This window comes from Equus asinus, chromosome 8, assembly GCF_041296235.1.
Source record: "Equus asinus isolate D_3611 breed Donkey chromosome 8, EquAss-T2T_v2, whole genome shotgun sequence".
Lineage (NCBI taxonomy): Eukaryota > Metazoa > Chordata > Mammalia > Perissodactyla > Equidae > Equus > Equus asinus.
Window position 1 is genome coordinate 57,943,474 of NC_091797.1, and position 23,699 is coordinate 57,967,172.

Sequence of the window (23,699 nt, forward strand, 5' to 3'; positions counted from 1 at the left end):
AAGAATACTACAAGCAAGATGCCACCTACACTTCTTGGTCATTGGTGAAAAGAGCCAATAAGAGCAGAGGTGGCCCTGTGGCTGGAGAGATTCCAAGAATTATAGAACCATCCTGCCCTCTTGCCACAGTACACCTGTCAGGAAAAGAAAAATGCTAGTGCCCTGGAGGTCTGGACAGGAATACTCCCACTTGAGTAGTTGGGGTGTGACCTTGTGAGGTATTTGGCATAGAAAAGGTGGTTCTGAAGAGCCAAGGCCAGTGTCTTGTGAGTCTGCTGCAATCCGCTACCCCTCTGAGGCCTGAAATATCCCCTCAGGACAGTGGAACTGCCAGTCTTCAGTTATGACAGACAGCGCCCCACCACCCTCTAGCAACAACTGCTCATAGTGACTTGTGAAGTTCTTCTCACTTTGCTGGGCCATCAAGACCCAGATGCTCTTGTGGGCATGCTGCTTGGAGGTCTAGTGGTGCTATTCCCAGATCTTCTGAAAATGTAGCAAAAAAATCAACAGGAAGGATGGAGACCACAGGTTTCCCTCATCTCCTGCCCAAATTACTGGAGCAGCCTCTAACTGGTCTCCTCACAGCTATCAGTTTCCCCTCCAATCCCTTCTCAGCAGTGCAGCCAGACTTGTTCTTTCGCACCCAAAGTAAATTGTGTTACACTCTTTCTTAAATACATACAATGGCTTCATAGTGCTCTGGGGATTAAGATAGAATTCCTTAACAGATCCCAAAAGGCCTTGCCTGGATCCACCTGCTACCTGCCTCTCAAGCATAATATCCCACCATGAAACACACTGACTTTCTTTCAGTTCTTTGAATGCCTTCTGCTTCCTTCTGCCACAGGGCATTTGCACATATTGTTTCATCTGCCTTATATCCTCTTCCTCCCAGGCCCTCACCACTCATTGTCACCCGGTTAATTCTATTCTCCCTTCGCAGCTCAACTCAATCACAGCCTTCCTCACAAAGGCCTTATCCAACAGCCCTCACTAGGTCATTCTTCATATACTCCTTCTCCTGGCATGGTGAAGCTTCTTCATAGCTCCTCACACAATAGCAACTTTACATTAATGGATGCATTGCTGTTCAATAAATATCTACTGAACAAACAAATGAAAGAATCAGTCCCTCCTGGGGTGGAATAGAGACTCTGACCACACATTCCTATGTCTCTCTCTTTGGTGGTTCCATCCTCTCAGCATGGGAAGCTGTTGGCTTCTCCCTGCCCGTCAAGAATCTCCCTTCCCTGCCAAGCCCAGTTCACCCGCTCTTTCCTCTGTGAACTCTCTCATCTCCCACTGCTCACAGAATTTATTCATCCCTGGCTGTGATCCTGCAGCACTTTATTTGTATCTTTTCACACGTTGCCCTGAGTCACCATCCGTCATAGACATCTTAGTCTTCCCTTTCGGACTCCAAACTCCTTGAGAAAAGAGACCCAGCCTAGCATGCTATTCTATAAAGTTGTATGTGCATAATAAATATTTGTTAAACTGAAATGCCACTCATTAAAGCTCTGGGGATAGGAATAATCTCAAGTAGCAACTCTAAGATAACACTGATAGTGGCATTCCACCCACTCAGCTTTCAAGAGGGGATGGAGAATGGGGATGGGAAGATGCGCTCTCTCTGTGCGGAGAGAGAAGGTAGGTCTGTTGTGAGCATCTTCTACTTAAAAAGAAGTTACTATCATCTTCGTGGCTCAATGGGATTTCTGCTCTTGTTCCCCATGGCTGCCACGGCGGGAACCCTATTTCTCTGTGTGTAAGGTTTTCAGGTTTAGCAAATAAAAATACAAGACTCCCAGGTAAATTTGAATTTCAGATAAACAACAAATATTTTCTTCTATAAATATGTCTCAAATATTTCATGGGACATACTTATACTAAACAATTATTCATAGTTTATCTGAAATTCAAATGTAACTGGTCATCCTGCATTTTATCTAACAAGCTTAACCATATGCTTTTGAAGATGCCATGATATTAACTGATGGTTCCAAATGACTATCCACAATGAAGTGAATTGCAGTACAAAAGATCAGAAGAATGTAATTCTTTCCCAATGTTTACTTGTTTGTCTATATGGCTCTCATGTCACTGCGTGAATCATCATTGTCATAAAGGGCGGGTCCTGGATCTATTTTTTCTCTGTATATAATCCTTAGGGTGATGTCACATTCATGTACACACTGAAGGCATACCTGTGTTGCCACCTATTATGTCCAGGAAGAAGGAATGGACTTTGGTGATAGTTTTTATAATGTTCCCATAGAGCATTTCGAGTTAAAGCCCAAAGTAATACCATAATTTCCCATACATAAAATTTTACATTGAAAAAATAGAGAAATGGAAACCAATTTTAAACATTTTAAGTAAGTTAACCTGAAAGTGCAGGATTTAACTCACAATCAAATGCAAGCTTGTCCCAGGGTATGGGGTTGTGCAGGGAGAGCAAAAAGAGTATATTCTCCAGCAATTTTCCTGGAGCCCTGCGCCTTTTCAAGGAGAAGGACATAAAAGTGAAGAATGAGCCATACACCCTGATCAAATTTTCCTTCAGAAATACAGCTGCTTCGGCACCCCGCCTCCCTGCAACCTCCGTGGAGGAGGCGAGATTCCGACGACTGGGGCGGCTGTGTTTGATTTCATTATTTCTTTTCCTCCCTTACCATCCTGGAAGGTGAGGTTTTTTAAAAATTATTGACAAGAATGAACACTCAGTTTGATTTGACAAGTGTTTGTGAGTTAAGCAGCTGTACACGTGTGAATGTGGTAAAACGTAATAGGATGTTGCCTCGTTGAGGAATTAAATGGGAACCCATTAGGACTAATATCGATGCACTTTCTTTTAACCATAACCTGACCCTTGTCTGGAGGTTCTTGAAAGAATATGTCCTGGCTTCCTTGGGACTCGGCTGTTTGCAAGAATCTTAGATCATCAAGACAAACTTAAACATTCTCGTGTCCCTCTGTTTCCCCAGAAGATAATGTTTTGTTCCTAGGCGACCATCAGTTAACATTAAAAACATCTAGCTCAAGCCCAATTTTCCAAAAGAATGATTTCTGTGTTGAAAGTGGGGGAGGAGGGAGACTACATTCCCATCATCTCTATCTCTTTCTGTCTAATTTTTATTTCCTTTTTTTTTTAAGGATATGTTGACCCTAGGATACAAAACCAACTTACACACAAAAACAAATCAGATATTTGGGAAACGAGCTTTTTCTGGGAAAATAGAATTACACCAGGCTAGGAATTAGTTTCTCTCCAATACCCATCATTTCTGACTTTGTATATTAAGATGGTAATGCTTCGCATGTGCCGAAGCTCTGCATAATTAACCAGTGTAAGTGACATGGAACTAAAATGTCTATTTTCCAGCCGCTCCTTTCTGAGCTCTGTAGCGTTTCTTTGACTACAGAAGGGGATGCTTCCAGGAGGCCTGGGAAAAGGTCAACCCTAACTTCTACGGTCTTTAACGCCAGTTTGCAATGAATCATGTTTTAGTGTGTATCTGTGATTGTGTGTGTGTTGGGGGGTGGTCGGTAGGGTGTGCCTTGTGCGTGTGTTAATTTGTTTTACTCTCTTTAAAGGGAGGGAAAGGCTCACTCAGATTAGCACAGGTTTTGCTCAGGTATTCCAAACAGCAGAGAGAAATGAGTGACCACATGGCAAGGACACGAGAGGTGCTTCGCTATTTCAATAGGAACCCTACTGCTCCTTCACTTGATTGGCACCTCTTAGAGCCTCCAAAACCCTTTTTCGACATTTGTGTTCATCTATATTCTCAGCTGCCAGGGGGCTGGAAATTTCATAACATGCTCAGACTGGTAGAAAATGAGAATGCCAGTTGTCTCCAGCGAGGCTTCCCTCTACTGCCACTACTGGGAGTCCCCGGACAGACCTGAGATGAAGGTGGAACAGAGGTCGTACTGCCACTCCGGGGAGAGAAGCTTAGGCCCTAATTCACCGGGGAAGGCACAGTAAAATCTGTGATTGACAGGAATCAAATTAACACCACCTCAAACCACAGGGCAGAGCAGAAGCACTGCGGTGGGGAGAGGCATTGGTGGGAAATGAAAGCAGGAGGTGAGGGGAGAATTTACCCCTTACCCCTTCCCCCCTAACACACATGCATATATGCACAAACAAACGTGCACACACACAGACCCATGCTGAGGCAGGAAGCAGCACAGGGCCCACAGTAAACATACCACTGGAATTGAGCCACAGAAAAGTTAGTCAAAGACTCTTGGGGCAACTGGAGTACGAGGGGTCATTTCTTTGTAGAAGCAGCCAACGAAGGATCATATTCTTCCGTTAAACCATGCCAGGTCCCAGTTTGCTTTGTTTTCCCTTGTACCACTGTTCCTAAGACTCGGAGGGGTTAAGTGCCTGACTCTGAGGGTTGAAATGCCCATGGTTCCTGGAAACGAACCTGGCAAGTGAGAGGGAACTGGGTTTGAATCGAGTCAGGGCTGAGCTTCTCTGCTGCCTGGGCAGACCACCTCTGCGGAAAATGAGCAGCCCCCACTTTCTCACCTCTGGAACTGGGGTCCTGATATGGGCCCCCCCACATAGAGGGGAGAGAGAACCATGAGAGCTGAAGGTGCTTCTGGACGTAGCTCCTCCACAAGGAAGGTTGTTATTTTCTTTCACAGTACCGATTTGAGCTCCTCACTGAACTGCCCTGGGCTCCAGCATCCTCGTCTGTTTAATACTAAACCCTCTGAAATGTCCCCATCACAGATTCCTGTTAATAGAGGGTGAGAGACCAAGAAAGGTGATTTAAACAAAACAACAATCAAAACCAAAAAAAGCACCTTTATTGGCCCCTAAAACCTTTATCTTCCCTGAAATGTTAGAATGGGGTTGACTGTATTAGTTCAGTTTGAATTAATTTTTCCATGTTGAAACAATTAAGACTGAGAGATGGAAATAATAGCCAACTAATTTTTATAGGGCTTGGTTTTTTTATACAATTGCATTTATTCTTTTCATTGTAGGTTATATTCCTTTAAAACCCAAATTAAACACTTAACACATAAGCCATCATCTCCTAAATCTCCATATAGCAGCAAAATTCTCCAGACATTTGCACAGATGGAAGAGCCAGGTACGGTACCTAGAGAAGTTAAAATATGGCATACTGCGAGCTGGCCCCGTGGCCGAGCGGTTAAGTTCGTGCGCTCCGCTGCAGGTGGCCCAGTGTTTCGTTGGTTCGAATCCTGGGTGCGGACATGACACTGCTCATCCAAACCACGCTGAGGCAGCGTCCCACATGCCACAACTAGAAGGACCCACAACGAAGAATATACAACTATGTACCGGAGGGGCTTTGGGGAGAAAAAGGGAAAAAAATAAAATCTTTAAAAAAAAAAAATATGGCATACTGACTCAAAGTTAAAGATTAGAGTTAAAGGCAGCAAGGAGTTTGCAGCTATGTGGTTTTATTCCGCAATCCAGGAAGAGGTACAATTTTAATGTTGCTAACCAATAGGTTCAGCCTGGGACCTTGTTAGACAGATTTGCAAATGAGAACTTCGAAACATGATGGGACAGCAGAGTTCAAAGGAGCCTCAACGCTCAGAGGAATCAGGGCTGGGGGCTGTGCCCACTTTTGAAATCTCAGAGCTGAAGTCATAATGCATTCCCCAACACACTTATCCCAAGGGAACAACTACTGTCACACTCACAAAGTGTCTCTGGACTCAGCTAACAGGTCTCTCTGGGGACCTGGGGAGGAGCAATTCCTGCTGGGAGAATGTCAGCATGCTGGGGAGGGGGCACCCGAGTATGCTGTGGTCATAGGACTGGCAGGAAAACCTCTTGAGTAGATTCAGAATGTGATTCTGGGCACTTAGCAGCCTCTCTCCTCCCCAGTGTGTTAAGGACATCCCGGATGTTTTCCCTTAGCATTTAGGACTGGAAGCCACTCTGAGAAGGAAAGCGATGGAGGGTGACATGTGGGGATTCCAGCAAGGCTAGCATACAATTGTCTCATTTTCATGGGGCATCAAATTTAATTTAGCTTTGGCCGCTCTGCTTGTCATGGGACTCTAACTCTCATCCAGAGCCAACATGTCACAAAAGTTTATGACTTTACACCGTCTTTGACCTCCAAGGATAATGGCCAGTTGGAAGAAAGACCAGCAGGGGCTCCTTCTTCTCCTAGTCCCAGTTTTTCCCTCCCTGTCTCTCTCTGAAACACAAGCCGGTTGGATGTTTGGCTATGCTTCGTCCACACCCATTGATTTGTACATCTCTTTACACGGAGTGAGGGAAGTGGGAGGGCTCATGACCCACTTTGGGACATAGAAGGTCACAGCCCAGGGACCTCTGCGGGTTGGAGAAAGCTGGGAAGGACCTGGTCCTGGCTAGAGCCTCTGGGAGCCCCTTCACCATGAGCTCTGCACTCACCACATTGTGCACCAGGAGGGCAGACCCAGCGGCAGGAGCTGGGAGAGAGCTCATGCCAGCAGACAGAAGCGTAACCTCTGGGCAGAGGGCCGGAAATACAATATATTACCTAGTGACCCAGTGTGACCATCTGCCATGAGCTGAGGGCTCTCCTGACAGGCGGACAAAGCCTGACGTATGCATGTTCAGAGAATAGTTATCAAGCACCTACTATACCTATTTACACAGAAGTTACTTTTGGCTGACACTAATTGTCTTCCTCTAATACCCATTCTCCTCTTTCTTAGTCATGAAGTGACCACCCAGAGTAAAGACTACATTTCCCAGCTTCCTTTGCAGCTAGTTATGGCCATGTGACCAAGGTCTGGCTAACGGGATGTGAGCAGAGGGTCCAGGTTCACCTTCCAGGGAGGAGGCACATTTTTTTCACCCCCTTTTTTCTTCCTGCTGGCTGGAATGCAGATTTGATGGCTAGAATCTGAGCAGCCTTGGACCTTGTGTTGAGGATGGCAAGGCATGTGATAGGAGGGACCTGAGGCTCTGCAGACTTCTTGAAGCCCTCAACGAGCCCTGGACTGCTCTCCTCCAGACTTCTAATAAGGAGAAGAAAATTAACTTCTACCTTGTAGAAGCCTGTCCTTCTAGGGTTTTCCTCAGTCAAACCTAACTCTATAAGATTCAGTAAGTGTTTGTTAAGAGACTGACTGACCTATTGCATGATTAAATAGAAAAAATGAGTGAATGAAGTTCTAGGTGTGAGGGGACTTCATGCTAAGTCCTACTCAGTAATGAGGTAGTAAACAGGACAGACATGATTGGGGCCCTCACGCATCTATAACCTCAACCTCGTAAGAAAGCTTGACTTTGAACAAAATATAGCAAGTGTGATGAAATTTACAAGAAGGGTGGTGTGCAATGGTGACATGTAACCGGGAGCTCCAACACGAAATGCAGAGGAATATTTCAGATGAATCCTGAACACTGAGCAAGAGTCAGGAGGTGAAGCGCTGTTGGCCCTAAAGGGAGAGGCAGCATGCTGCACTTGAAGCATTGGAAGAAGGCCAATGGCTGCAGCCCTGTGTTCAAGAAGAGTCACAAGGGAGAAAAGCAAAGAGGCAGGCAGAGGCCCGATCATGCAGGGTCTTCTAAGCCTTCGATGCTCTAAGCGTGGTCTATGGAGCAGCGGCTCCTTCTTCTGCAAGAGCATGTTGGAAATGCAGGCTCTCAGGCCCCACCCAGACAACGGAAGCAGAGCTGCATTTTAACAGGGTCCCCAGGACATTGGTGTGCATGGGCACATTGAGAACCACTGTTAGAGGCCACATTAGGGATCTGTGTTTTGTTTTATTTCATTTTGTTACTTTCTCTTGAGAAAATTGGAATGTGACCCTTTAAGCGTAAAAGTAGCATAATCAGATTTGCCTTTTTAGAAATTCTTTCTGGCCTCGGTGGAGACAACGCATTGGAGGCCTAAGTGGATGCACAGAGACTCAGGGAAGCTGTTGAATAATAAAGGGAGCGATGACAGTGGCCTGAGCTGTATGGCTGGGGACAGAGAGTACAGAGGGATGTGGATTGTTTGAAAGATACAAGAGAAGCACAACCAAGAGGATGAGTGACTGACTGTGAGCTGGGTAAGGCAGACGCCAGCTCCTGGCTTGCTGTGATAGCTGGATGCAGAGCTATTCTTTTGGGAGCTCTGGAGGATGACTGAGACCTCAGAGCTGGGGGGTCATAATCTTAGGTGACCATAAACAGCTCAGAGAAGATGTACAGTAGCGAGGAGATTTATTTTAAGGAATTGGCTCATGTGTTTGTGGAGGGTTGGCAAGGCCAAAATCTGATGGAGGGGGCCAGCATCCTGGAGACTTAGGAAAGAGTTACAGTTGCAGTTCAAGTTCAAGTTCAAAGGCAATCTGCTGATGAACCAGGAAGAGCTGATGTTGCAGTTGAAGTCCAAAGGCAGTCTTTAGAATTCTTTATTGCTCCAGAAAGATTAACCTTCTGTTCTACTCAGGCCTTCAACTGATTGGATGAGGCCCACCTATAAATGGAGAACAATCTGGACTTTATTCAAAGTCCACCAATTTAAATGTGATTCTCATCCAACACCCTCACAGAAACACCCAGAATAACATTTGACCAAACACCTGGTTAGGGTGGCCCAGCCAAGTTGACATCTAAAATTAACCATCACAGAGATGAAAACTGGGGAGTCATTGACATGTAGATAAGAGACTGCGAAAGCAGTGCAAGTGGGTTGCCTTGCCTGGGGAGAGAAAGCAAAGGAAGAAGGGCAGAGCCCTGAGGAGTATCTTTGTTTAATGATCAGGTGGAGGAGACAGCAGGTAGCTGCCCAAAGAGATGGCAAAGACACTTGGCCAAGTCCTCAGGGACCAGCTCATCGGGGAGAGCCATGTGCAGGTAGCAGGGCCAGGCACGGGCAAGGTGGGGCTTCTGTCTCCCATTGAGTGAGTTAGCAGAGCTGGTGTAACTCTAGCATTCAGCAGGCTTAGTGCCATCAGAGAGTTGACCTCAAGCGCCTGGACAAGCTGGCCTTGGGGACACAATAGGCCACAGGCTCCAATCTGTTTCATGGAGGCTACAAGAGACCAGGAACCTGAGCATCCTACCAGAACAACTGAGGCCCTTTCCTGTCCAGACGGGGAAGATGTTTGTATAACACCTGTCCTTGCTTTCTGGCTCTTTTCCATAGAACAGCAATTTCCTCATCAGGGTACTTTCTGGGGACCAGTTCAACAATCTATAGAACCACAGTGTTCAAAGGCAATAACAAGTGTATTAAGAGCATGAGATTTGAAGCCAGACAAGCCTTGGGTAAACCCTTGCTGTGTGATCCTGGGCAAGGTATTTACCTCTCTGAACATCAGGTTCCTGGTCTATAGTGTAGGATTCTTAACTCCTACCTGATTGGCTCTTACGGAGATAATGCCCTCAGCTGTATCTGGTGCACAATCAGACCTCTACATGGTAAATACAGAGAGAAGAATCTCCCTGTCGCTGAAGACCTTATTTCTCCTCTCTCCAAAGCCTTCCTTCCCCAGCCCTCCCCAACTCACCAACACGCCCCCCAAGTTGGCTTCTTCTTTCTATATTAATTACCATGTTTTGGTTGTTACTACTCCACATTCCCTCACAAGCATTAAATGTGTACGTGTGGTCATACAACCGAAGCAATCCTTTTAAATGCATACAAAAATTTTAATGGCCAATCTCATGTGTGTGTCAGCCTTTGGAATTGTGCTGGAAACAAAATGCACGAAATCAGTTATAACTTGCTATTGCCAGACAGAAATTAAATTGGCGGCTGTGGTTGCCAGGGGTTTGAGGGTAAGGAAGAGGGGAGGAGGAATGGGGGGGTGACTGCTGATGGGCAGGGGGCTTCTTTTTGGGATAATGGAAACATTCTGGAATTAGTAATGATGGTGGATATACTAAAATATGCTATGTGAATATACTAAAAACTGCTGAATAATGCACTTTAAAATGGTGCATTGTATGCATGTAAATAGTTTGTCAATGAAAACAAATTGCTACTGCCTGGGTCAAGTAGGACTACTTCCAAAGGCAGCTGTTATGCAAACATGAGGCGTCGCCACCAAACAAGGCGCAGTCAGGGATTCACATGGATATATAATGACGCCATGACGCCAATGTTAGGCCAGTAGGAGTGGACTGTGAGCCTAGCACGAATGCAGGAAGGGGCTCACCAGTAGAGGCTGGAGGAGGTTTCAAGGAGAAGGTGAGACTGAGCTGAGGATCGGGGAGGAACGGATGAACTTGAACAGGTGGAGTAAGACACATTCCAAAGAAGAATCAGGAAGGAGTGAGAGATCTTGGTGTTCACTTTACTTGGCTGAAATTTTTAATTTCATTTCTTACCACAGTGTTTTCAAGGGGAGATGGGTGGACTTGAGAGGGCAGAGGAGCTACAAGAACAAGAGTTGGCCGGGCAGGGAAGAGCCATTTAGAGAGTTTCTTGAGAATCAGGCCTTGTCTTGATGTGAGGCAACGCAGGACCTAGTCATCTGAGGCGTAGGAGCCATGCTGGACAGTCATTGTCATTCATTCTGAGGCATTTGAACACCTGTGTCCTATGTCATCTAACTCCATGTAAAGACAGCCTGTTGGAAAGAAAACGTTTCCACCAGCCGGGCCTTTGCAATTTTTCATTTACAAGAGTTGCCTGAACTGTTTGAGGGAAGTGAGGTTTCTTTGTTTTAAAGAAATATAATGCTGCAAGGCGGAGGGGGAATTCCTACACAGCCATCTTATTTTATGTGGGTGTGAAGTGAAAAACCAAGCGAAGCCTTTTTTTTTTTTTTTTGGTGAGCTGAGCAAAGCCAGAGTGAAGCGGGAAGAAAATGAACACGCACACGGGCTTTAAACACCACTTGGAAAATTCAGGGCGGGCTTCATTGGCTAACCCACAGCATGTCGGGAGGCTTCAGTGAAAAGATTTCCCCGAGGTCTTGATTTTTCTGTAAGATGCCATGGGGTAGTCGCCACACTGCCGTGCCAAGTAGGCTGGTGGAGCCCAGAAGGCCACCTAGAGGTGTTTAGGACCTGGGATGTTGGCCTCTTCCGTGGAGGCAGCTGTCAGTGAGTGAGCATGTCAGGGAGGGTGGCCGACGTGAGAGCAGCCCAGCATCTCCCTCCACCTGAGGCAGGCTGTGCGGCTGCCCTGCTGGTAGGCGCCCAGGCCCTGAGCCCCCGACACACACGGCACTGATGTCCATCTTCTTATGTTCCATTTTACTGGAATATTTTGTGGGCTCCCTCTTTGAGGTGACGTCAGTCTGGATCTATGGCATCTTTTATCCTTTGGTATTAACATTATTATTTTGTTAGCAGCGTAGCATAGTATGACCACTCTTTAAATACCACCCCCGCCACCCCCAAAGTAACTTGTCTGCTCTGAAAAGAAGCGGTTTGGCATAAAGGGAAAGTTTTTAAACATCCCTTTTCCAGATGGACCGCTCTGTTAAATTTATATACGTACACAAGAAAAGCTACACCATGTGGAATGCTCCTAAGTGAATATTATTGTTTACTAGACTTCTTATTCTTTCTTATGGCACTTCATAACAAAATATCAGCAAGCTCATAAAGAGGGCTTTTTTTAAGGTCCGTAATCTTTCTAACCATAACAAAAGGGCGGTAAATATATTGTACAAGAGCGCAATGGAAAAATGTGCTAAAGTATTTCCATAAATCAAATGTAGTACTTTGGCATTGACTCTAAAGCATTAAATTTAGTAAATTAGAACCAGATGATTTTAAAATAGAAACTTACATAACTTGATGGTGTGATTTTTTTTTTCTCTATGCAAGTTTATCTTCATGAAGTCCCCTCGGCTGCTACCGTAATAGGTATTTAAGAAGCGAGCGCAGCGTCTGGGTATTATTCGTCTTTGTAGCTCCCGCGGTGCCTAGCATTCTGTAGGCAATTAGTCAGTATTGGTGGACAGGTGAATGAAATCTCAGCAGTGATTAACAACGACAAGTTAATTGGCAAGGAAATGTAATATAAATATTTATACGGATCTACAGGTAGACAAAACACCGCTACCCCACGCTTAATAGTAAAAATATGTCTTCCTTTGTCTTTCATTGATAAATCTGTGCATCTAAATCAATGGATTTGAAATAACAGGGTAGATCTGCTTCTCATTTGGGTCCTCATTCACCCAACTCCAATCACCCTGGAATTTTCCAAAGACATAGTCTCCATCCTGTTTGTGCCATGTTAAGAGCCACAGAAAAAGTGCCTTTCTGTCATTTCTCCCTCTCTCCTCACACACAATTTCACAATGTAGCTGGTACCTTAAGAACAAGCTAGGAATTCAATGCAACACATAGACTGAGAAGATCCTAAATGTGGTACCACAGGCAGCATAACTGAATAAGTTATAGTCTTTGCCCTCCAGGAGAATACTTCCTGGCAAAGGGTTAGTCAGGACACTGTAGTTATAAGAGAAAGAAGCTCAACTCCAGCTAGGCTAGGCAGAAAAATGTGTTTATTGCCTTATGAATTGGTTTATCTAAGAGTAGGCTTCAAGTATGGTTGGATTCAGAGGCACACACAACAGGATCAGAGTTCTCTTCCTTCCTCCACTTCAATATCTTTGCTCCTTTTTGCATCTGGACTCATTCTTGCTATAGACAATTCTACAGGAATTGTAGGAATGGAGGAAAAGATGTTCACTGCCAAGGATACATTTACCACTTATGGTCCAAAGAAAGACAGTCCTCTGTCTCCCAACCTTCATTTACAAAATCTCAAAGAAGATCTCAGATTGACTCTCTCTGAGTCACATGTCAATTTCTTGGGCCAATCACTGTGGACAATGAAATACATTCCATGACCGACCAGGCCTGAGTGGTGGTTGGGGACCTCCATTAGTGGGTATTTATGCTGTAAATATTGAGGGTAGAGAATTGACATGGATGACTGGAAGTGGGAAGTAGGAAGGAAAAAGAAACAAAACATCAATCTGAACTTTTGACTCTAGGCACCCAGGACAATGGTGGCATCATAAATGGAAATAGAATAGTTAGAACTGGATACTGTTTCAATGGGAAGTTCATATGTGTATTAGCCAGAGTTCTCCAGAGAAACAGAACCAATAGGCCAATAGGATGTGTGTGTGTGTGTGTGTGTCTGTCTGTGTGTGTGTACAGAGAGAGAGAGATTTATTTTAAGGAATTGGCTCACATGATTGTGGAGGCTGGCGAGTCCAAAATCTGCAAGGCAGGCTGGCAGGCTCGAGATCCAGGGAAGAGCTGATGTTGCAGCTCAAGTCCAAAGGCCATCTGGAGCAGAATTCCCTCTCCCTAAGGGGACATCAATCTTTTTACTCTTACGGTCTTCAACTAATTAGCTGAGGCCCACCCACATGATGGAGGGGAAACTGCTTTACTCAGAGTCTACTGATTTAAACTTATTCGCATCTAAAAAATACCTTCACAGCAAAGTCTAGACCGGTATTTGACCAAATATCTGGGTACTGTGGCCTAGCCAAACTAACACCTAGAAGTAACCATCACACTACGTGAATACGAGGAGTTTATGAGAAGCCTCTGAAGTATTTGGGCGAAGTAGGAAAGGAGAGTTTGGAACTCAGACCACAGGTCAGGAGATGTGATTGTCATCAGCGTAGAAATGAGAGTAGAAGTCATTGGAGAGGATAAGAGAGATAAAGGAGAAAACACAGAAGAAAAAAAGCTGAGGATGGACCCTTGGGGAAAGGCTGCCTGAAAAGAAGACCGAAATATTGGTGAGAGAAGCAGAAGAGTTCTGCTGTGGAAGCCAAGGGAGGAGACCGTGTCAAGACAGGCGGCAGTGGAAAACGTCAGGAACTAGGGGATGCAGAGGACCCAGGAGGGCCCCCAGCTTGGGCAGAGGAGGGCAAGGGGGCCAAGCAGTGCTCCTCAAAGTATGGTCTGCGGATCTGACCAGGCCACTCACGGGACATGCCCACGGGGAGAGCAAAATTGAGAGGGAATGCTTCACAACTCCGGCAGCAATCAGACAAGAGTCATTTTATATTGGTTGAATTCACTAATAATAACAGCAAACCAGACTTGTATTTTGTAAAGTCTTTTTTATTTCATTTTTCTACTATTGTATTTTTAAGTATTTTACAATACTACTGGTTCATGGTGGATTAGGAGTGGAAAACACTGGTACTTTACAGTGAAGAGCTGGAGAAGCGCTGGCCTGGGTGGTGGTGGAGGGAGTGGCTGGCAGAGGTGAGGAGCACCGAACGGGAGGCCAGGACTGGGACTGCTCCCTCTCCGGTCATGGCAAGAGAAAGAGAGAGAGCGCTTGGTTTGATGTTGGGGGAGGGAGAGGTGGCAAAGTGCTGGTCTGAAGAACTAGAGAGTGTATCAGTGGTCTGAGCTCATTCCTCCACAATCATAAAGTATAAAAATCTAGAGTTCTTTCCTAACTCATTGGGCAGCAAAATCTGACCTAGATTGACCTGAGGTAATCATATTGCTCATTTACCACACTTGCTATGAATCTTCGTACATCTTACTGCCAAAATATGAAAGGGTTTGCGTACAGGATGCCGGCCCAGGTCCCGCTGGGAGTTTTGTGATGCATGTGTGATATAGGCACTAAATCTGTTCCTAAAATCCGAAATATTCTGCATTCCACGACTCATCTGGCCTCCAGGTTTCTGAACAAGGCACTGTGGGCCTGCATTTAGGATGAGGAAGACCTGAACACATGTGTAGAGAGCAGGATGTGAAAGATCAGGGGTGCAAAGGACAGAGGCAGAGCTGGGGAGCTGAGCCTCAGAGTGGGCTTGAGAGGGGAGAACCAGAAGCACAGAGCTGTCTGGGTAAGAAGGAAAGATTTTTTTTCCTGGTGACCAAAACTGCACAGGAGACGGCTTTTGAAGATACAGAGTCATTTTGGGATGGCAAAATCAAAGCTGTGGAACACGTGGCCTCTCTTTGGGGTGGGCGGGGAGGGCATAAGCCTTCCTTCTCCCAACTCTCCACGCTTCCAAAGACCAGAAGCTCCAAAGGCTGGTTAGACATGAGTCACGAGAACCACAGGCACTGAAGTTCGAGAAAACCCTTGCAACACCCCCTTGTCTACACCTCTCATGTGAAATCACAGGCTGCCAGGACTTAAGCAAATTAAGACAACTTATACTTAACATCTGTAAACCTCAGTGGTGTGAGTGAGTGAGCCTTGGAGTCTCGTGCATGCTCATTAGCAGGGCCCCCCTTCAGCTTTTCTTGTAAAGAGAGCAGCTCTTTATTTCTCGGCTTCGGTGGGCAGAAAGGAACACGCTGTCCACACTCCACACGGCCAGGCAAGGGTGGACACCGGTTTCTCCACCCCCGCCCAGTCTCCGGCCCACTCGGGAAAGGCATTCCTCTAGCAGACAAAATAAAAAGATTGCTGATAGCTGGAGCACTTTGCTTGCTAAAATGAACCAAACTCTTCAAAAGCTTGGACTCAACAGTGCCGGGTGCACTGTGTCCCCACATCACATTCCTCTCATCCTGCCCTCCTCGTCTCCCACACCGGGCCCTGCATAACTCGGATTCCTTTGACTCGCTCATCAGCGCCAGCTGGCGGCCGCCTGGGCTGGCCAGACAGGCCAGATGCCCTGGGATGGGGCCTGCGGGACCCTCGCTGGCCTCAGCAGCTGGGAGCATCGAGGGACAGGAGGCAGGCTTTCTTGGAGGATCGGGTCAGCCTGCCTCTTTTAGGGCCCCAGGGAGGAAATGCATTTCCGAACCCTGAAGAAATGGTTTACCCTGTGCCTGCAGGAAAGTGGTTATTTCCTGGTTAAAACACCCACCCCGGGCTCCCCATTCTTTCCTACCTCCCCTCCTCCCGCCGCCTCTACCCCAGAGTTATGCTGGATGCCGGATGTGGAAGGTGTCTTTTAGCAGCCGGTTTGTCTGGAGAAAGGTAAAGCTCAGGGGTAGATTGGAAACAGAACATCCAGCCCCATCCAGGAATTTTGGAGTAAGCTCCTCTGTTTACTCCACCTAGACAGCAGCGAAACCGGAGAGTGAGAGGGAATTGCAAAGTTCTAGCATAACATGTCATGTTATCATATCGTATCACATATAGTACAGTGAGAACATATATGCGAGGAGGGGTCGGGAAGACTTCAAATTTGAGAATATGAAGGAAGAACAAAAGTTAGCCAGAAGGAACCGGGGTGCCTTTGTCCCATCTTAGTTAATATGTACCATGTAGCAATATTATTGCGCTGGGCAGTGCCTTCAGAAAGAGCAGAAGGCCATCCCCCATCCAGCCGTGGAATTCCTGTTTATTTGGTCTTGGCAGATCACCTTGACCTTTGTAAAAATCCACAGTCTAAAGTTTTTACCAGCAGAAGAAATTTCCATGGCAGTTTCTTATAACAAATTGTTTATTTGGACGAAGTGAAGCATGCAATAACAGAACCCTTCAGGGCGGAGAACACAGGGGAGGGCCTTTGCCAGGCATTCGGCACAATTTTACTATTAAACTCTTTTTGTTCCACTGAACTTCATTCCTTTGCCCAGCTGGATACATATAAATAGTATAAATGTAAACCTTTGCACATTTAATGCAGATAAATAAATTTAAATCTAATTTTTCTCATAATTTCGCCCCTAAATTAACTCTCCCATATCCTTCATATCAAGAAAACACTAAACACTGAAATGGAGCCTCACAATTGCTTGTCATATTTCACTAGAGTTGAATTTACTTAACATGTAATTTAATCTGTTATTTTTTTAGTTCTTTGGGGGGAAAAAGGTAGTAATCAACTATTCCAAAGTTACAATGACACTATTATATATGTGTGTATATATATAGATATAGATATATATTTATATATATATAGCATTAAAAACTTCATAACTGCACAGCTTTTCAAAAATCAAGTCAAAGTATTGCCCACAATCACCCCAGTTACAGGGGTCTATCTAAGTTTTTAGTAGCACGTCAGTGACACGGTATCACATACATTCTTTCATGATTAGTCAAAAATTGAGAGGGGCCTAAGACACTCCATTTTAGGCCTTCACCTTTGGGAAAATTAAAAGGCACCTCAAAGAGGGTGAGATGGAAGGCAGAAGGCAGTGGGACATGGGGTGGGGGAAGGAGGGTGGAGATTTTTAAAAGACAGTAACAATGACACACTCATAAACGTGGCTGAGTGAAAAGGGGTAGTGAGACCTTGTAAAGTGCTCACAGTGTGGTAATCCACTGTCACGCAGTGACGAGAGATGGAGAGGAATCATTTCTAATCTCCTTTGTTTACAGCCGCACCCCACCCCAGGTGGCTGGTCATTGAGTGAGAATGAGAAATAAGTCAGGGAGGGACAAAATCAGAAGTAATTTGGGAATCATGAGTCAATGACCCTTTTTAGTAAACACCACCCTGCATCTGCAGAAATATATATTTTAAAACAATGCCTTTAACAACTCTTTCAGAAAGCAGAGTTTATTCCCAGGACACTGCTGTTAAAAGGGAGGAGGGGAGGTTGGGACTGCCTGGCCTTCACGAGGTCTCTCATGCCAAAATATTAGTGGAGAGAAAGTGAATGGAAGCTCCATCCCACAGCACATGAAGTAAACACTAGAGACACTTCCTGGAGCTTCTCTCTAATAATAGACTTTCATTCATTCCAAGGGCTTGACCAGCTCAACACATAAAAGAGGGCTATTGCCTAGAGCGAGAGGTATTCTTTCCCCCGCCTGCTAAAAAGTGACTTGTTTTTTCCATGTTGACATCAGCAAAGGCTGGGTACATGGACAAGATATGGGGCTTTGAGAAGACATAAGACGAGCCTGGGTTACCCGAATAGGTGCAGAAGGGGATAGCACTGAAGAAAAGACAGGATCCCCGTCTATAAGTGGCTTAAAATCTCATTGTAGAGAAGCAGCTCTTACAGGTAAAACAGTGCAAGGCAATAACTGAGCACTAATTACATGCTCCACACACAAAACTGTATGCAGCATCACATGAGGATTTCTGAATGTCTCGACCCCAAGGCCTCACACCAGGCCTACTGAAGCCAACTTAAAGGGGCTGAGCCCCAGCATTGCTAATTGCTTTTTAAGGGAGGTCAGATTTGGGAAGCACTGGCCTGGGTGATGAGAGACACAGAGGGTGGGTGGGAGGAGGTCAACAATGGAAAGATTTTCTAGAAAAGGTTCCATGAGGGAGATGGGGTGCAGACTGGGGGGAAGATAGGATTTAGGGAAGCAGAGTGATGAAAGGAGGGCAGTGAAGGCAAGAGGGACTGCACACATCCAGGCTTGAAAGTATGAGTGAGCAGGTGTGCATGTGTTTGTATGCACACTATTAGCCCTAGTCACAACTTGAGAACAATACCTGCTCCTTGGTTAGGCTTAGCCTCATAGGGTAGAGATGCTACCTCATTGAAGTGACAAATAATGATGCGGAAGACACCCAGAGGAAGCCTGGAGGCAGTATAGCACAATGGTTAGGGGCATACAGACTCAGCAGTGGAAAGCCTGGGTTCACATAGCAGACCTGCCACTCACCTGCCTGTAACTCTGTGCCAGTTGTAGAACCTCTCCGAGTCTTGGTGCTGTTACGTGTAAAATTAGAATATTACACCCTATCTCGTAGGGTTGTTGTATTAGATGAATATGAAACGCAGTAAGGCTTGTGAATATCTAGCACACAGCCTGGCGCCTGGGAGGGTTTCAGCCAAGGCGAAGGGGCGGGGTCATTGGAGGAGATTGACAGACATGCATCTCGATGGCTCATCTTTGTTTGGGGAGGTTTCTGGAGACTTGTAGAACTGAAAAGTTGCTGCCTCAGATTGTTTTTTGAAATAACTTTGGTATATGTAGATTTTTTTAAAAACATATCAAACTAGAAATGGTAAAGCATGGCCCTAGAATGGGTATTTCTAGCCTGTTTCTCTGTGGATGTGGAGGATCTGTACTTTAGCCTGAACTCAGGGTTAGATGCACCTTGAGCTGTTCTAGAGCATGGATTGGCAAGCTTTTTCTGTGGAGGGCCAGATAATACATTTTTTCAGTTTGGCTCTCCTTACCTCCTCTGTTGCAACCACTCAAGTCTGCCACTGCAGCTCAAAAGACCACTTGTAAATGAGGTGTGCCTGTGTTCCAATAAAGCTTTATTTATAGACATTGAAATTGGAATTTCATATACTTTTCACATCTCGTGAAATATTATTCTCCTTTTGATTTTTCTCCACCATTTAAAAATGTAAAAGTTATTCTTAGTTCTTAGGGTGTGTAAAAAGAGGCATCCCACAAGCCTTAGTTTTTGGGCTGACCTCCACTGAAGAGCCACAACTGGCGATAGGCCTTGACTTGGTTGTGAAAGGTGCTGATACTTCTAATAAGTGCAAACCGCATGCTGCCCTCAATCACAAGTTTTCCGCATTCCCTTCCTGGGCATCCGGCAGAACTTGAAGATAACACATGTTCTTTGAAGTTACATTTATCCTCCTATTCATTCGGTAAGCATTTAAGTACCTACGAGGGATAAGCCAGCAGGAGACAGAGTGGAACAAGATACCACCCCTTCCCTCTGGAGCTCACCTTGAAGCTGGGGAAACAGACATCAAAAACTCCTTATGATACAATGTGGAAGAGCCTGATAATACGGCTGTGTTCCAAGGACAATGGAGGCATAGTAAAGAGAGGGAGGAATTAGTTCTGAGAGGGCGAGGTGGGCAGGGTAGGGGCTGTTGACAAGGAAGCACAAAAGAGCTAGTGTTGGGGTTCTGCTTGACGGCAGCAGAGTGAAGAGAGGACGTTCTGGGCAGAGGGCCCCGGCTGTGCGAGCGTGTCTTGGATTCGGTGAGTCCTCCGCTGTGGCGTGAGCGTGGGGTGTGGGGAGTAGGGTGGGGGGATGGTGGGAGATAAGGCCAGAAAGGGAGAGTGGATTCAGATTATAGTCCCATGCCCATGTGTGCGAATTTTGTTTTTTAAGGCATTGAAGCGTCCCCAGAGGTTTTTAAACATAGCAGTAATGTGGTGGGCTCTGTATCTACTCTAGAAATTAAACAGGTAGCGATGTGAAATATAGGGTAGAGCAGCGAGAGATTTCAGGCAGGGAAACTAAAAAGAATGATCAGAATAAATCAGACAAGAGACACAGGGGCCTGACCTAAAGCACTGATTGCTGTTCTCGTCCAGCCTGGTGGGCCCTGGGCAGGACAGTCATCCTCAGAGCAGCACCTTTGTCCTCTCTGTGAGGGGCTGGACTAGATGCTTCCGGAGGTCGCTTCCTACCCTCACATGATCTGACTTTGCCCTTCTCTCATCGAGAACAGCCATGTTGGTTCCTTCCAAGTTATGGACAGAAGAATCTTTTCCCTCTAGCATCCTCTTGATGTTTTGCTGTATGCATGCCAGTGCCCAGTGTCAGCTGGAAAATCATTTGAACAGCATCCGATGCCATTTCCCTTGCTCCTGCCTGCAGGAGCATCTGGGGAGACAGAGCCCTTGGCAGACAAGCAGGCAGGTGGCAAGGCTGATGGGCCGAGAGTACTGGAGAGCACAGGTTCGGGTCCAAGCCCCAGTGTCCTGGCCAATTTTAGGAGGCCACCCATGGGAGTACTAGGGTGGCTCCATAAATCCATCGATGGTGTTTATGTAGCAGAGTTTAAGCAGTAATTTTGCATCCAAAATCTCAGGTAACAGATGGGGAAGGGGCTGTTTCTCTATTCATTGAGGGAATCTGTGTTTCCCCAAAGAGTTTTGAAGGAAATCTACTAAAAGACGGTAATAAAGTCATGACTATCTGCATTATGTGAGCTGCATTAAGACCAGAGCTCAATATTTTAACTAATAGCCTGCTGCCCTGGAGTGTTTAAACAAATGGTAAGATCAGAGAGAAGCACATCACAGCATTCCCTGCTCAGAACACGCCAGTGACTTTCTGTCGCACTCAGGAGAAGATTCGAACAGTTACCTCCTACCTCTCTGAGCTTGCCTTCTCCATCCCTCTCCTGGGTACCCAACTCTGGGCACCCTGGACTGTCTGCTCTTTTTAAATACACCAAGCTCATTTCTACTTCAGGGCCTTTCCATGGGGCACTTCCTCTCTCTGGAATGTTCTTTCCCCTGATCTTTGAGTGGATCCCTCCTGTTGTTCAGATTCCTGCTTCAATATTACACCCTTAGAGGAGCTTACCCGATCACTCTCTCTAAACTAAGAGCCACACCCCCAGCCCCGCATCCTGGTCTGTTTTCGTCTAGCAATTTTCCTTGTTTAATTTTTCTTCATGCATTTATCACTCCAAAATTGTATTATATATCCATTTAGTTATTGTCTTCCACTCCCACTAGACTGTAAGCCCCATGAGGGTATGAATTTTGTCTGTTGTATCTTCCTCACCTAGAACAGTACCTGGCACACGGTGGGTACTCCACGGGTATTCGCTAAATTAGAAAGATGCCCTGTGAAAGGCTGGCACACAGATGAGGGGACTCCACCTTTTTCTGAATGCCTGCCACGCTTATATGTACTGTCAATAACAGTCTAATAGCGATAATAGTTATAATTAATATAATAATTAAATATTAATGTTATTTATATACTATATTATAACAATAATGTCATATGATACAGTAATAAAATAATATATAACAAATTTAATGTTAACATAATAATTAATAATGGTAATAATAATAAGAAGCAACCATATATTAAGGTTTTACTGTGTACCTAGTACTATTAACTTCTATCCACATTACCTCATTTAATCCTTATGATAACCCTAACAGGTAAGTATTATTATTTTCTCTATTTTACACTGTAGGACACCATAATTAAGAAGTTAAGAAATTTGCTGAAATTCTAATACAGGTTTACGGACTCCAACACCCTTGTGCTTTTCTTTCTATAACAATACGACAACCCAAACCACCTTGAAATGAAATTGAGGTAGATTTTAAGTCTTACTGTACAGGATAGAAACAGGAAAGCAGGAGGGCCAGTTGGTGTGAATTAAGCTTTCAAGCTAGAGAATGAAACGACCAAAAGCCCTGCAGATGCTTTGGGAAATGGTTTGAAAGCATTAAATTGGGGTGAGGTGGTGTTCACTCCTCAGTGGTGCTCATCAAACAAAACAGAAGGCAGCTTCAGCTTTCCTGCTTAGGAAGCCAAAGGGGTGTTATCTAGAGCTCCTGGAAGCCACAGACTCATCTTACAGATGGGGAGGGCTTTGACTTCACCAGGCAGACACCAAAACAATTTCCTGCAAACTAATGACTCTCCCATAAGTCTGTGGGCCTGCTTGCAAGATCCTTGCCGGGCAATATGCTACATGCTTAATTTGTGTTCATGAAGACCTTGCAAAATCACTCAGGCTCATTTTCACTCTAAGGCTAAATGAGGAAAAGCAAGGCCTCGCTGAGGCCCAAACCTGTGTGTCAACCTCCTTATGACCGCCTGGCGGTCATGTCTAGGGAACCGGTACCACATTAAACTGTGATCTCGACTGTGAGCCCTGTGTCTGGAAACCACTTTTGTAGGACAGCAGCTCTCCTTTTTGCTTAGATCATAAAAGTAGAGTTTTAATCCACTGGGAATTTGGGAGGAAAAAACTCAAACTGATTCTGATCCAACTCGGTCAGGAAAAAAAATAAGGGCTGATTTTTCCATCCAAGTCTGTAGTCTGGTTGGAGTCCCTCCCCCTCAGGGCTAGTATTGTCTGCACTCACCAGGTCTCAGTGCCCAGGCTCAGTGAAAAGGAATTCTCCTCTGACCACTCCATCCTTCAGAAGAGTTGTTGGAGGTGACCATTTCTGTCCTCTCCTGAGGGATCTCTTTCTCTATAGAAACCATGAAGCTGAACCAAATGTTCTATGCTTCACTGAAGAGACTGGTCTTTTTAACCAGGCTCGTCAAACAGTGGGCATTTTTTGTTCCCCAGATAATAAGCGTTGGTGGGTTAAGGGGTCATCTTCAGGAGAGAGGTCAGAAGGAAAAACTGCAGTGTTCAAAGCTGGAGCTAGAAATGCCAGCCATGAAAGAACACAGCACTCAGTGGACAGTGATGATGTATAGGGCGTGCCCTGGCCAGCCCCATCTGAGAGGTCACGTCTAACCTTTATCCTCAGCACAGCCCGGAGAAGGTCGCTGAATGTGGCTGACAGTCAACTCTGTGGGGCCCTCGTGAGAACCCAGCCAGGGAAACCCTGGTGCTCCTGCTAGGGAGCTCCTTTTCACTGAGGGAGAATTGTATTCTGGCTCCTTGCAGACTGACTTGGGAAGTACTTTGAACATTGAAAAGAACAAAAAAAGCAAACAGCCACGAAAAAGCGGAGGGGAGGGAGCAGAGAAAGAGAGAGAGAGATATCAGCAGGGGTAGTTAGTAAAAAGGGGCCCAGAGACAGAAAACCTTTTGTTCCCCGAGTTCGTTTCATGTAGAGATTGTGAGGTGAATGGCTTTGAAATGAAATGGGTTTATGAAGGAGTTGCTAGGTCACAGGAAACACGACTGTCAGACTGTTTTGTGAATCCGATTTCTTTAAAACTTAGGTTAACTTTAAAAAAAGAAAAGAATTTATCTCCTTTTCCTGGGTTTTGGGGGGGTGGTGTAAGGTTCGGGACGGTTCCCCACTTTGTTTTATTTTCCACCCTTTCTGACAGTGTAAAAAAAATGATCACATTACAAGTTCTTTGTCAGTTTTCTGGTTAAGAGGTGGGCGGGGCATGCGTATTACCTTGGCCCACTAGCCAATGGAGGGGCGGTATGC

General features: G+C 45.4%; 1 protein-coding gene across 2 annotated transcripts in view; it reads left to right on the top strand.

The window, feature by feature from the left end:
- Window positions 1–23,699, top strand: part of NEDD9 (neural precursor cell expressed, developmentally down-regulated 9) — a 179,474-nt gene that overhangs the window by 108,788 nt on the left and 46,987 nt on the right. The window lies entirely within an intron of this gene.